Here is a 14,020-nt window from a genome sequence, read left to right as displayed (position 1 = left end):
TGGCTTGGGGGGGGGGGGTCCAGACACTTTGCTTTTGTAGGTCCCTTCTTCCATAAAAATATATTTAAAAAATCATATTTTATGATTGCTTTGGTGTCTAGACAAATATAATATGTTCTGGATTCTATGCATTTCTTCTTTCAATTTTAAAAAGAAATTAAAACATTTCCATGGGCCCCTAAAAGTACTATGGGCTCTAAGCACAGTGATTGTTGTGCCCAAGGGTTAAGTAGTACCTCAGTAAGGGAAAGAAAGGGGGAAGGTTGGGGTTAGCCACATGCGTCCAGAGGCCTGGGTCCTTGTCCTGACTTTCCAGCACAGTCTCTACCCCAAGGCCTCTGAATCTCAGTTCCCTAAGGAAGGAGAGGAGAGTATGTCCCTCAGCTGCCTCCTAGCAGATACTCCCTAACATTCCCACTAAAGCATGCAGACCTTCCTCTTCATTCTTCAATTGTTCCCCCCAAGGGAAGGCTCTTCCCTCACTTATCACATTAAAGTTGTTTTCCTCTCTTGGATCCCTTCCCCTCATCAAATCATGAGATGATGTGTGCAGCCACTGGCTTCCAAAAGACAGCTATAAAACCATAATGAGTGGGGAGATACCAACATGAAAATGACAGAAAGTTATAAACATTCGAATAAATATATAAATATAAACAAGTCTATAAACGGAACCCTGGAGGTATTTTCAACACATAATACAGCATTTATATCTCTTACTTGGCACAGCAGAGATCTTTCAAAGGAAATTCATTTAATTCTGCTGCTCACACCCTAACCCATCCAGGAAGAATCACTAATCACCAGCATCATTACCACCTCTCCCAGGCGAGGGTTCATTTCAGAAGCTTGTTCTTAATTTCATTATTGTGCAGGCAATGAGTTGATTATCACAGTGGATACAGCTACAGGACAATTGGGTTCAGTTAGATGCCTGACACAGGCCTCACCTGACCTGCTATAACTATTACAGTGGTAGTTACCTCTCCATTACATGGCTGGGCAGAAAGAAGCTAGACAGGCCTGAGAATGATGACAGATAATTCTGGGTTTGATAGCTTGAGGCTTGTGCTCCCACAGACCATGATACAGCCTTCCCTCTGCATAGTGAGGGAAGCAGACCAGGAAGCTCTGGCACCAGCAGCAACCCATGTACTGTGTGCAGATTTCTAGGATCCTACTAATCTGATCCCCAAGACACATGGCCAGGTACAGAATTTGTGGGGACCAGTGCAAAATGAAAATGTGGGTCACTATTCAAAAATCAAGGAAAATTAGATGCAATTAAAGATGCAGAAATATAAACTCTCTCTGTCTCTCTCTCTCTCTCTCTCTCTCTCTCTCTCTCTCTCTCTCTCTCTCTCTCCCCGCTCAATCTCTTTTCTCTTCCCCAACCTCTGCCACAGTAGTCTTACTTGTCACTTAATTTTGCAATTTTGCATGTCTACAGCACAGAGATACTTCCTAAGTTAGTCCAGACCCTCAGAGGCTACCAGACTTCTCTTCCCACCAGTGAGGCCCAAGGTATGAGCCAGGGTGCACTGGGACCCAGCACTGGGCTAAGATGCCACCGGGTACATGTGCCCCCGCCCCGATATCTATGTACACAACTGTGTGGAAGACAGCAGCTGTCTACCTGGCAGATAAGCAGAGGCTAGGAGGGCTCTGAGGATGAGGCGAAGAAATAGGCAGTGAAGAACCAGGAAAGGCAGATGAGGCAGGACTCAAGTAGAGGGCCAAGCAGAGGATTCAATGGCTCATGCTCTACATAAATTCAATATTTTTGAACAGTTGAAGGTTTTTTAATTACAATGTATTATTGATGTGATTTACATATAGGGCCCCATGCAACTGTACTGGCAACATGATCATAAAACTGACCTTAGGTCAGTTTTCACCATCTTCAGTTTGCAAATGGGAGAACACAGTTTCTGTAATCTGCCCGAGAACATGATATTGAGATATAAAGAGTAATAATTTCAGTCATCAGTCATCAGAACCTTCCAGCAGGGTGATTAGCACTGCACTGTAGGACCCTGTGGAAAAGCAAAACAGTATCCTGCCCAACCTGCATCATCATGCTGACCCAGCTACCATTGGTCACTTTAGGCAAGTCACTTACCCTCCCTGAGCTTTAACTCAGCCTGCCTCATGGAGGTGCTGTGGATAAAAACTCACATGATCATAAAGGAATATTTATAGCGAAGCATCTGGTATCTGTCAAAAGAGCCCTACCCAGAAGTCGGGCCTGTCAGACATTTTCCTAGGCTTCTCCTCACCAATTTGCAAGCAGTTAACCCTGGCCATGAATGTCCAAGGAGGACAGTGTACATATTGTGCCATAGAAATGCTGTGTGACCACACAGTAAGAGAGTAAGGAAAGGGTCAGACCAGTTCACCACTCAAGTTTCTTGGAACAATATTTTCAGAGTCTGTGTAGGACCACTTTGATTTCATTGTCTTAATTCTGCAGGTGTTTTTCCCTCTATCTGTCCCACAGCTTAGCTTTCTCTATAAGTGAACAGAAAGTATCCCTGTAATGCCTAAACAGAGATTTTCTGAATGATTGTCACTTGTAAGCAACCTGTACAAGGTCTTTTCCCAAATCAGTGGATCAGACTGGCCCATTAGTAAGCTATGCATTGAGGAATAAGCTTTCATCGCCACACTGGGGTGACTCTGAACCTTTAAGGCTCTCCTGCTGACCTACAGTGACTCACATTTCCTTAGGCAGCATTAGGAACATTTTCATTCATCTTTCTTATCCAAAACAAACATCTGCTTTGGCAGGACTGACTGAAAGAGCTGAGCAATCGGACCCTTTGGTGCCAGCCATTACATTAGCTAGCTTCACTTGAGGGTATGCACATCTGTGTTTGATGTCCAAGCACCTCCTTCTTCCTGGGACCCAGGGCCTGCTCTAGGTATTCCAGTTCACCACTCAGAGCACGCCAAATGGATCCACCAGAACCTCAGCTCCAAATGTCAGTCAATGGTATTTATTTCATGAAATAGCAAAAGGCCATTCAACACTCAGCATTGTGAATGCTGAATAGGGAACTGTGGACAGTGGTCATCAGCACAGTGCCTAGAGCATAGTAGGCAAGGTGGGGTGTCCCAAGCAAAGACTATAGAGAACTGAAAAGCCCCTTTGCCTACTGCCTGGTCCATCTATGGGCCAGCTCTGGCCTCATCTGAAGCATGAACTCTGTAGATGCCAGTGGTGGAATGTGAAAAATACATTCTGCCTCATTCACCCCCACATTTTTTCCTGAAAGACTTGAAACAGAACTGTGATGGAGCATATAAATTGCTCCTTCCTTGAGAAACTCGGGCCCTTGTGAATGATCAGAAGATACAAAAATGTATTCAGGTGATTTCAAAGAACTCTCATTTTTCAAAGTATTCCTTCCCTTTGAGCCTCGCCACCAAAAGACTTGTGTTTCCTCATTGTAAAGCACTTGCTTGCTTGCTCCAGAGAAAAACTTGACACTCCCTGCTGACAACTTCAAGCATTTTGACTGAACTCATTCAAATTCCCATCAGTTTAGTCAATTGGTGTCATATCAAATACCCATCAGCACAACCAGCCAAGTCGATTAGACACCTGCTCTTCCGAGGTAACTAACTTGTTATTTCCGAAAACAAAAATGCAAAATCAAGATAAAAATAACCCTTCAATTTAGTTAGCAAGTGACTGATAAATTCTATCCAAAAAGTACATTTTTTCAAATAGCTTTGATTCTTTTCTTTCCTGAATCATTTGAAACAATCAGCTGTTGGGAGGGGTGGTACTGAACAGTTGTGTCTGTTTGCTGGCAAGTGAATATTAGAAAGGAGTCATCAAATACTCCCTCAGAGCTAGGGGTGCTGATGCGCTCTTGTCATCCCGGCACTCAGAAAGCAAAGGCAGGAAGATTATGAGTTCAAAGCCAACCTGGGCTACATAGTGAAGCCCTACCCCTAACCCCCCAAAATAGAATGGCCACGCTCAATTATCCACAATAACAGTGAAAAATGGGATCCTGTGAAATATATAATAGGCAATTCCCAAATACTATTTTGTGTTTTGAAAAGACTTTTCCATTCTTTCTACTAATTCACCCTTCCCAAGATGCAGTCCTGATGCTGAACCCTAACCCAGGCTCTGCCAATCAGGGGATCACTTAATAGGTCACACTGAACAGTAATGATCTTGATGTGCACATTTTTTCAAAAGAGCATAGAGGACCTGTGAGATGGCCTGCACCAAGCCTGACAATCTGAGTTCAACTCCTGGGACCAACATAGTGGAAGAAGAGAACTGACTCCAGAAAGCTCTGACCTCCATATGAACACTGTGACATAGGCATGCCCACATACATTCACACATAGGCACACATATAAACTTTAAATACACTATTTTTTTAATTCAAAAGAAGATAGGTATCTGAAAAGGTCTATGTGAGCCCTAAGGAGTGAATCACTAATGATATAACTTCAGCTGTCAGGCAACTTTCTGGAGAGGGTCTAGTAGCAGGCAGATGTGGTTTTAATTTATTTATTTATATGTTATGTGTTGGAATGTTTTGCCTACATGTCTGTTGTGCATGCAATGCCCACAGAGGTCAGAAGAGGGCATTAGATTCCCCTGGAACTGGAGTTTCAGATGAGTGTTCACCACCATGGACCAAACCCAGGGTCTCTGCAGTAGCAGCCAGTGCTCTTAACTACTGGGCCATCTCTCCAGCCCCAGATGTGATTTTAATTGACATTAGAAATATCATCTTACTTAGAGAATCCGGAAATATTGACTCTTGAATGCATTTATATGGGATTAAGTGGCCTACTTTTGTCCAATTCCACTGGTTAGATTTTCTCCTGGTCCCAGACATTTCTACAATAGGAATAAGCTGATTATTTATTTCTAGTCACTCACCACCTACAATTCACTTTTTCAGTTTTCTTCTGTTGCCTATACTGTGGCACTCTGTCAATCCCTGTGGTTTATTGACTGAGTTCTGATGGCTAGGAAAGGTGCATTACTTCAAGAGTGACTATGGTGCAAAAGGGCATTTCTTGCTGGGTTCTACATGATGAAATTGGTGTGTGATTCAATTAGTCCTAATGGCAGGAGGCAATACACCATTGTCAGATGCAGGTTACTATGGTACCCACAGCAAAGTTTGGTATGGCATATAACATTTACTATTGTTATCATGATGAGTAAATATCTGACAATATCCAGATCAAATCATCCAAATCATTTCTCAGTCAAAAATACTCTAAATTATAAAATCTGTTTCCTTAAGACCCATTGAAAATATACTACATAGAATCAACCTTGCTATATAAATGTATTAGGTCCATAAATGACCAAGCAGTCCATGTTCTTTTGTTACACCAAAGGATATGTGTGGCTCTAAGTCCTGAGTCCAAGACCCAAGTCTATACCTAGCTCGGGGTCTCCAAATTCTTTGATGTGTAATTCTATCAAAAACTATTTTGAACAGGCACCCCCAATATGTGTCTGAGTATATGTAATTATATCATCCAGTAAATATATCAAAATGCAATTTACAGGTGAGGATCACCTTTAACAACAAAGAATGTGGGGGCTGGAGAGATTGCTCAGTGGTTAAGAACACTGGTTGTTCTTGCAGAAGACCCCGGTTTAATTCCCAGCACCCACATGGCAGCTAACAACTGTCTATAACTCCAGTCCTAGGGGATCCGACAGCCTCTTCTGACAGCCTCTTCTGACAGCCTCTTCTGACCTCCATGGGCATTGCACAACACGGGTGCACTGACCTATATGCAAGCAATACACACGTACAATAAAATAAAAATAATAAATAAAATTTAAAAAAACAAAGAATGTAGGTCCTTGTTTAAAGTAGACTTCATAATCTTAACATTTTGGGAGTATAATTCTCACTGTTGCTTTGCCTCATAATATGGCTCATAATCATATTATGAGCTCAGAATCAGAACCCAGGAAGCAATAGTACCACAGCGTTCATGCAAATTATTTGGGCTTGCATTGGTCTTCTTACAATATTGCTCAGTGCCCGTTTTGGGTAAATCCTTTTGCACCATGAAGCTTCTACTTTTCCCCAGAATGATCATCATAATAATATAGGATTATTAAGCAATAAAATGTATCTATCCAGGCAGTCTGACTCCAGAGCCTGCATAAGCTACCACCATCCTCTTAACTTTGCAATGCTGATCTTGACACATAATAGACAAGGACCATGTATGAGAGATGACAATCTGAAAGATGCTTTGAACCAGGACATCTTATATTAAATGCTAGTAAGACTTAGCTTATTTCTTTTTTTAATATTTTCTTTATATGAGCATATGGCCTGCATGTGTGTAAGTGCACCCATGCTGCAGAGGTGAGAAGAAGCCATTGGATCCCCTGGAACTGGAGTTATGTATGGTTGTTAGCCCCCATGTGGGTGCTGGGAATTGAACCTGGATCCTCTGTGAGAGCAGTCGGTGCTCTTAACTGCTGAGCCATCTCTCCAGTCCTTATCTTATTTCTTAATTTTGAGATTAAAAATAACACTAAGAAAGCCACCCACACTCCACTAGACTGACTTACATACCTTTCAAGGTAAGCTCTGATTTGGGGGTCTTTAGCCCCTCTGTGAGAGACCAAGCACCACCAAGGCACATCAGGGACTTCCTACCCTGATCAGGAGGTTTGACATCTGGGAGCACTGGGAAGCATTAAAAGTCCTAAAGTAGAGACGATAAAATTGGACTTGTATTTTCATAAGATTATTCTACATGCTCTAAGAGTGGATTGTGGAGGATACACAAATAACAGATGTTTCCATGGCAGAAATGACTATGGTTCCCATTAAGGTTACAGCCTCTAAACTGTAGAGAAATGGGAAGACACACAAGATTCCATTTTCTTATTAATCAAACTTGTCCAAGGTTATCCAACAGCAGAGTTAAATTTAGACCCAGGTCTCCTCACTCCTCACACAATGATTTTTCTTCTGGTTTGCCGTGTCAGGAAACACCTGGTCCCTCTGTTTTGCCTTCCCCCAGGGAGGTAGGTGATCAAGAAGTGAGCATAGGACAGCAGCTTGCAGCCTCCAGCAGGGTGATGAAGGAAGGCAACAGGAAAGGAAATGGCACTGCCTTTTCCAAATGCATCTGCTTTGCAGAATCAGTGAGGGAGTTCCCTGATCCTCCTCTCAGCAATGAGACAGAGTATGTCCCAGTGACAGTAACTGAAAATTCAAGTAGTTTTTCACTCAAGTCTATGTCTTAACAAAAACCATAACCTATTCAGCTGGAGGATGGGAGGAAATGTGGATGAAGTACCAGTTTTGGAGAAAGCAGCTCCTTTAACCATTCCGACCTGGGAGCACTCATCTGTCTTTGATGGCTTGATTGATATCCATATTCCTTTATCCTAAAAACTTTCCTCATCCAAAACTCCTTTCAAAGTATCGCTTCTCTCCCCCTTTATCTACCAAAACACTCTGGTTCCCTCCTCCGGGCTTATCAGTTAGGGATCAGCATAGGAAACAGAAGCCACTACAAGTATCATAGGCAGAAATGGATTGTGGGCATCTAAGGGCTCAGAAAATTTGGACTGGAGTTGCTGGAAGGACTACTAGATTTGAAAGCACCACTCAGCTATTGCATTCAAAATTCTACCACTGTATTGAAGGAGTGAAGTCAGAATCACTTCTCAACCCCATAGAGTTGATAATGAGTACTAAGATGCAGGAAACATATATACCCAAAGGCTTACTTATATCAGAAAAGAGACAAAAGAACAGGAAGTCTTCTGCTTCACCTCCACTTTCTAAGTTTTGCCTAAATGCCTATAATGGGGCTGGAGAGATGGCTCAGTGATTAAGGGTGCTTGCTGCTCTTTCACAGGACCAGACATCAGTCAGCACAGCCACCTGAAACCCCAACTGTAGGGGATCCAGTGCTCTCTTCTGGCCTCACAAGGCACCCACAGGTAAGAGGTACACAGAGAGAGAGAGAGAGAGAGAGAGAGAAATAATAAAACAAATTCTATATTAGCGAGGCTTGGTTTCTTCTTAAAATCTACCTACAACTGATGCTAAGCAGTAAGCTTTAATAGAAATCCATTGCCTTAATTATTACAAGACAGCCTAGAAAAAGGACTGAGTGAGTCAAATTATTGTTCTACCACAGAAATTTTCCATATAACAGATGCTGTGCCATGTCCATGCATCTGACTACCACTCAGTACCCTGAAGTGGGTACTGAAAACATGGCTTTTTCATCCTTCAACTGTAAGCCTTGCAAATGGAAGAGCCTTGCTAAGGATGAACAAATAATTATACGACAAAGCACTTTATTTTCTACTTTGTCTTATTTTTCTATCTTATTTTTTATACATTTAAATTTTTCCTATATACCTAACCTCCTTAAAGAGAGCCATAGGATTTGGTATATATATTCCTTAATTAGTGGGTTGACTGTACATCCAAAACTAATCCCTAATCAGGGTCCCTCACCCCCCAAAAAGCATCTCTATCCCAGGAGATTCAACCAATAGGCAATTAACTTCCTGAAAGAATTGTGAGGACAACAGACTCTTTTTACATACTCTGTCATCCTATTTTAGCCTCAGACTGTCTTCACTAGGCAAGTATATTTTATACTATTTTACATAGTTGTTATAAACATCTTTCTACTAATAGTCAAGTTTTTGGTTCTCATGACTATCTTTCAGTGCTCCGTATGCTTCCAGGGTTTCATATTGTGCTGGTCAATTTTGTCATCTTGATTGCACTGAGAAGCACCTAGGAGAAGAGGGAAGCATCCATCGGAGTGTGTGTGTGTGTTTCCAGAGACCATGAGATCATGAGGACTCTGACCTAATGAACGGTTTTATCCACTGATGGGTTAAAAATCTTAATAGACTATTGGGAGGTTGTGGAACCATAGAAAGTGGGGTCTTGTTGGAGGAAAGAAGTCAGGAAGTCACAGGGACTGTGTCCTTAGGAGCTATATCTTCCCTGGCCTTTTCTACTCTGCTTCCTGTCTGCCATGATGTGAGCTGTACTGTACCTTCCCTACCATGATGCACGGAAACCTCTCAGAGTATGAGCAAAGCAAATCCTTCCTCTTTCAATTGCTTCTATCAGGTGTTTTGTCACGGACACACAAAGTCTGACTGACACGGTCATTGAGTGCTTTGAGTGAGACAGTCTGGTCTGCACATTCAGAATATTTGGCCTCCCCAGGTTCCATCAAGGAAATATTTGTGATGTCTCTCAAGACACTGCATTGAAATGGCCTTCCACCTCCATCCCCTACCTGCCTCCATTCTCCGATGAGAACCACTGCAGCCCCATACTGGGGCATTTACTATTACTTTCCCATTTCCATTAGAGGAAGAAGAGATTTTTCTTACTTTCATTTGAATCCCTTGTGATTGGTACATAATAGGTGTTCAACAAATATTTTTGAATGAATAGTATTCAACACAGGATTTGTTATGGAAAAGTCAATGCTTTAAGAAGATTAACCTTCATGGGGCTGGAGAGATGGCTCAGCGGGTAATAACACTGGCTATTCTTGCAGAAGACCTGGGTTTGAATCCCAGCACCCACATAGCAGCTAAGAACTGTCCATAACTCCAGTCCCAGGGGATCCGACAGCCTCTTCTGACCTCCGAGGGCACTGCATGACATGGGTGCACTTACCTACATGCAGGCAATACACATATACACATAAAATTTTTAAAAAAATAAATAATTTTTTAAGTTTAAAAAAAATGATTAACCTTCATAAACATTTATTTAAGCAAATCTCATTGAACCTCTGGTAGTTGAGGTCTTGGAGTTGGTGGGAAAGACTCAGAAAAGATGAGAGGAATAGGGTCAGAGCTGATACTTGTTGACAGTTACTATGGGCCAGGCAGTGTGCTAGCCCTCCACACACTTCCCTTATAAGGTCGTTTTTGCCATCCCTGCTTTATAGATGAAGGAGTATCTGTGCCCAACATTGGCATCATAGGAAGTAGCAGGAATGAGTTTGGCTGTACTCTCAAGCCCATGTTCTTTTGGCTCTACCCACTATCACTGTCCCAGTGGATTTTGCTCATCAGTACTCCATCTAGGAAACACTTCAGCTACTTTATGAGATGAATTTATTTTCCAGTGATATCCAGACAAATTCCATAGTCTTTGCTTTTTAAATATAGCCAGCTTATCAGTGAAGCTTCAGAGAGGTCAGGAGACAAGCACCTTGGCAAATACACTTAGTGACCTCCAAAATACAAACATTGCTTGATATACAACTACTGCAACACAACCTAAGCAGCTTCTTTCTGAGTGTGAAGAAAGCTCACTTTGTAAATCTGCCTAGACATGAAGGAGGAGAAGGAGCTAGATTAAGCTCAAATTAAGTCCTTGGTTCCATGCCTAGTCTCTGGTTTTCCCTCTTGAGTAAGCTAGTCCAGGTTTGCCTAATTTGAAACTCACTGCCAGGAGTCACAGGGCAGTGGAAAAGAGACGTCCTGGTGACTCTTCTCCAGGAAAACTACTCTGCGCTCACCAAGATTCCTGCAGAAAGTGGAGGACAGGAGGAGGTAGCCTGCCCAGGAAGTCTCAGCTTGAAGGCCGCTGCCCATTAAAGTGGAATGCAGGGCTTTGGGGCATCCACCTGTCTCCTTGGGCGTCCGTGCTTAGCTTTGATCTCCTTCCTTCTCAGCATATCCTCCACCATCACCATTCCAACCTCCCCTTCTCAGGCCCTCTCCATTTTCTCTTCTCTCCCCATTTTTTCACTCCTTTTCTCTTTATTCTTCCTTCTTTATTGAATCTTTCTCTAATTTCCCCATCTCTCCTTTCTACCAATTTCAACGGCACTTCTCACCACCTCCATGATGCCCTTGTCCTCTACAGGCTGTCCACTACAGGCCGGGATTTCACTATTCTCTCTTATATTGCACAAACTGTCTACTAATGGTCTTGGCTAATGCTCTCCATCCCTGCCCCAGCACCCCACTGAAGTCTATAGCAACGCTTCATGAGGGCACCATCAGTAAGCCCTTCAATTTTGATTCACCCCAACATAGGTTCAGAGGGCTGTGTATCTGTCTTCCTTAGGGCTACCAATATTAACAAACCATCTGTCTCCTCTCCCTGATTTCCATCCAGGTTTGCACAGCAAAGGGGGAGTATTCCATCATGGCTGTGTCACTAATTGAGGTATCCCCATTTCTATAAACTTTTTTTTTTTGTCTTTTTGAGATAGGTTCTCCCTGTAGTCCCAGCTGGCCTGGAACTCACTATGTAGACCAGGCTGGCCTTGAACTCATAGAGATCCGCCTGCCTCTGCCTCCTGAGTGCTGGGACTAAAGGTGTGCACCACCACACCCAGCCATTTCCATAAACTTATATCTGAAATTACGTATTACCTGCAACTAGCTTCCTCAGGAGCCAGTTGTGGCTCTGACATGAAGAAGGAAGCAGGATTTAACTTTCACAGACCATGACACATGCTTAAAAATATCGGGGTGTTGCCACTTAGTTTCATCTGAAGACAAAGAATGTAATCAGTGCTTAAAGCCATGAACTTGGCTTTTGTCGTGTTTTGTTCTTGCTCTCACTCACTAAATGTAATCTGGTCTTGCTTTTTTTCTGAGTGCTTTGACCACTAAGCAAAAATTTCAGAATCAGTGAAGACTATTTCCATGCCTCTCTTCATCCCACCACCACTTGTTTGGTGTTGTCTGTACCAGGAGCATGCCTCTCAGCAGCACTCCATTTATACTTCCAGATCTGTGGTTCTGGGACCTGAATGAGCCTAGACCTCACTCCTTCAACTACAGATCCTGCTTCCCAAATGGGACTGAAAGTTTACCTTTCTAACCTCCCAGATGAAGCAGGCAGAACAAAGCAAGATCTAGGTTACGGCTTCTCAGACTTGGATGTACATTAGCATCACCTGGGGAGATTTTAAATTCCAATGCCCTACCAGGAACACCCATTAAGTCAGGATCACTGGAAGAGGGGCCCTGATAACAACCATTTTTAAAGCTCCTTAGATGGAGATTACCATGTTGGTCAAAGTTGGGGATGTCTGTTCTGAGAGCCTGAAGTAGGGAGCATTCACATCTCACTGGTGGGTTTCAGTTCTCCCTGATTGGCCAGCAGAAGACATTTGGAGATGGTGGACTCTAAAGTACTATAATTCCATCACTCTCTTGTATTGTAGGCTGGACAGGTACAACTACACACAATTAGCATCTTTCCCCTGGATGTCTGATTTTCTCTATGTCAGACTTCCCCAGTACCTTCAGATCATTAGCAAAGCAACAACTCTGCCCTAGTCACCTGATGTATTTGCCACCAAGTCACATCAAAAGGATGGTTCAAGATCACAGGGCAGAAATTATCTCACATGAGGCCAATTTTAAAAGACTGTAGGTTTTCTGGGGGGAAGGCTACTACCTGATGGGACTCCTAGGCCTGTTATATCATGCTGAGACATGTCACATACAAAGGCAAGGATGAGGGGCAACCCCTGGATGCCATGCTAAGAAAACTCAGCCCTGAGGCCCCTTCAGCTGGTACTTAAAAGAAACCTAAGATTTAATACAATGGGGCTAGAGAAAAGGCTTAGCGGCTAAGAGCGCTTAGCGGCTAAGAGCGCATACTGTTCTTGCAGCGGGGCCCAAGTTTGGTTCCCAGCACCCACATCGGGTAATTCATAACAGTCTGTAACTCCAGCTCCAGGAGATCTGACACCCTCTTCTGGCCTCTGTGGGCTCCTACACATATATGGCATACATAAAGTCATACAAACACACACATACACATAAAAATAAACTAAATATGAATCTACAGCAATGGTGTCAGCATGCACAAGACCCATGCAAACCCAAGCAGATAAAAACCAGCATAGAACTGGGGAAATGGGCCCCAACATTAGCCAAAGAACTATTGGCAGCTGATTACTGCTGGGTGAGGGAGAACTGATCTTCTAGACAGACTGACTAGACCCCAGTGGATGAACTTGCACTGAGGGACTTCAGGGTACTATAACTTAACTGGATAGGCCTTAACATAAATGAAAGAATGCATGAAATCTGTGGGGAGGGGGACTATGGGAGGGTGCCAGTGGGGGAGGGAGCATAAAGATGATTAAGATATTTTGTATGAACTATACAAAAATGCAATACATTTAAAAAATAAATAAAAGCCCAATACTTGCAGATAGATTTTTATTTATTTATCAAATTTTATATTGAATTTTTGTGTATTTCATACAAAACATCTTAATCATCTTTATACCCCCTCCCCCATCACTTCTTAGGCCTGTCAAATGAAAAGAACAGTATCTCTACCTCTCTTTCTAGCTGCCCCCCTCCCTATCAAGGGGATCATTTGAGGAAACTACAGTAAGGGGAAGAAAGTGTTGTGAAATAAGACATGATGTGCATGATGAGTCAAAACAGTGCAGAACCATGCAGTCACAATCTCCAACCACCAGTGACTATTTCATTCAGTAAGTCATATTGAGCACCTACTATGTGCACCATGTTGTACCACAAGGAAGCCCACAGGATACACACCACTGTTGTCTTCATCTCCTGGATGTGAGGAAGAATGGCACAGAGGATTAGGGAGCTTTCCCAGGATGTGAACCAGGAAGTCTGACTCCACTACAGAACCTCTATTCAATAACATTAAAATTAATTACCCAAAGCCACCTTAGGACAGCTCAGAGTATGTGGGGGGTGTGTGTGTGTGTGTGTGTGTGTGTGTGTGTGTGTGTATGTATGTCTATGAGAGACAGAAAGAGACAAAGAGGCAGAGAGAGATAGACAGAGACAGAGAGACAGAGACAGGGAGTTATTCTTTCAAATATGTCCTAAACACCACCCAGGCCAGAGGAGAGTTTGGAGTGTCCATGGGCAGTCAGAAATTCATCACAGCAGTGACAAGCTGGAACACATGGGCAGAACTTGGGAAGGTAAAAGAGGTTCAGGCTGGGACGGCCAGGTCCAGAGGAA

This window comes from Nannospalax galili, unplaced genomic scaffold, assembly GCF_000622305.1.
Source record: "Nannospalax galili isolate Female #2095 unplaced genomic scaffold, S.galili_v1.0 scaffold169, whole genome shotgun sequence".
NCBI lineage: Eukaryota > Metazoa > Chordata > Mammalia > Rodentia > Spalacidae > Nannospalax > Nannospalax galili.
This window is presented reverse-complemented; position numbering follows the sequence as displayed.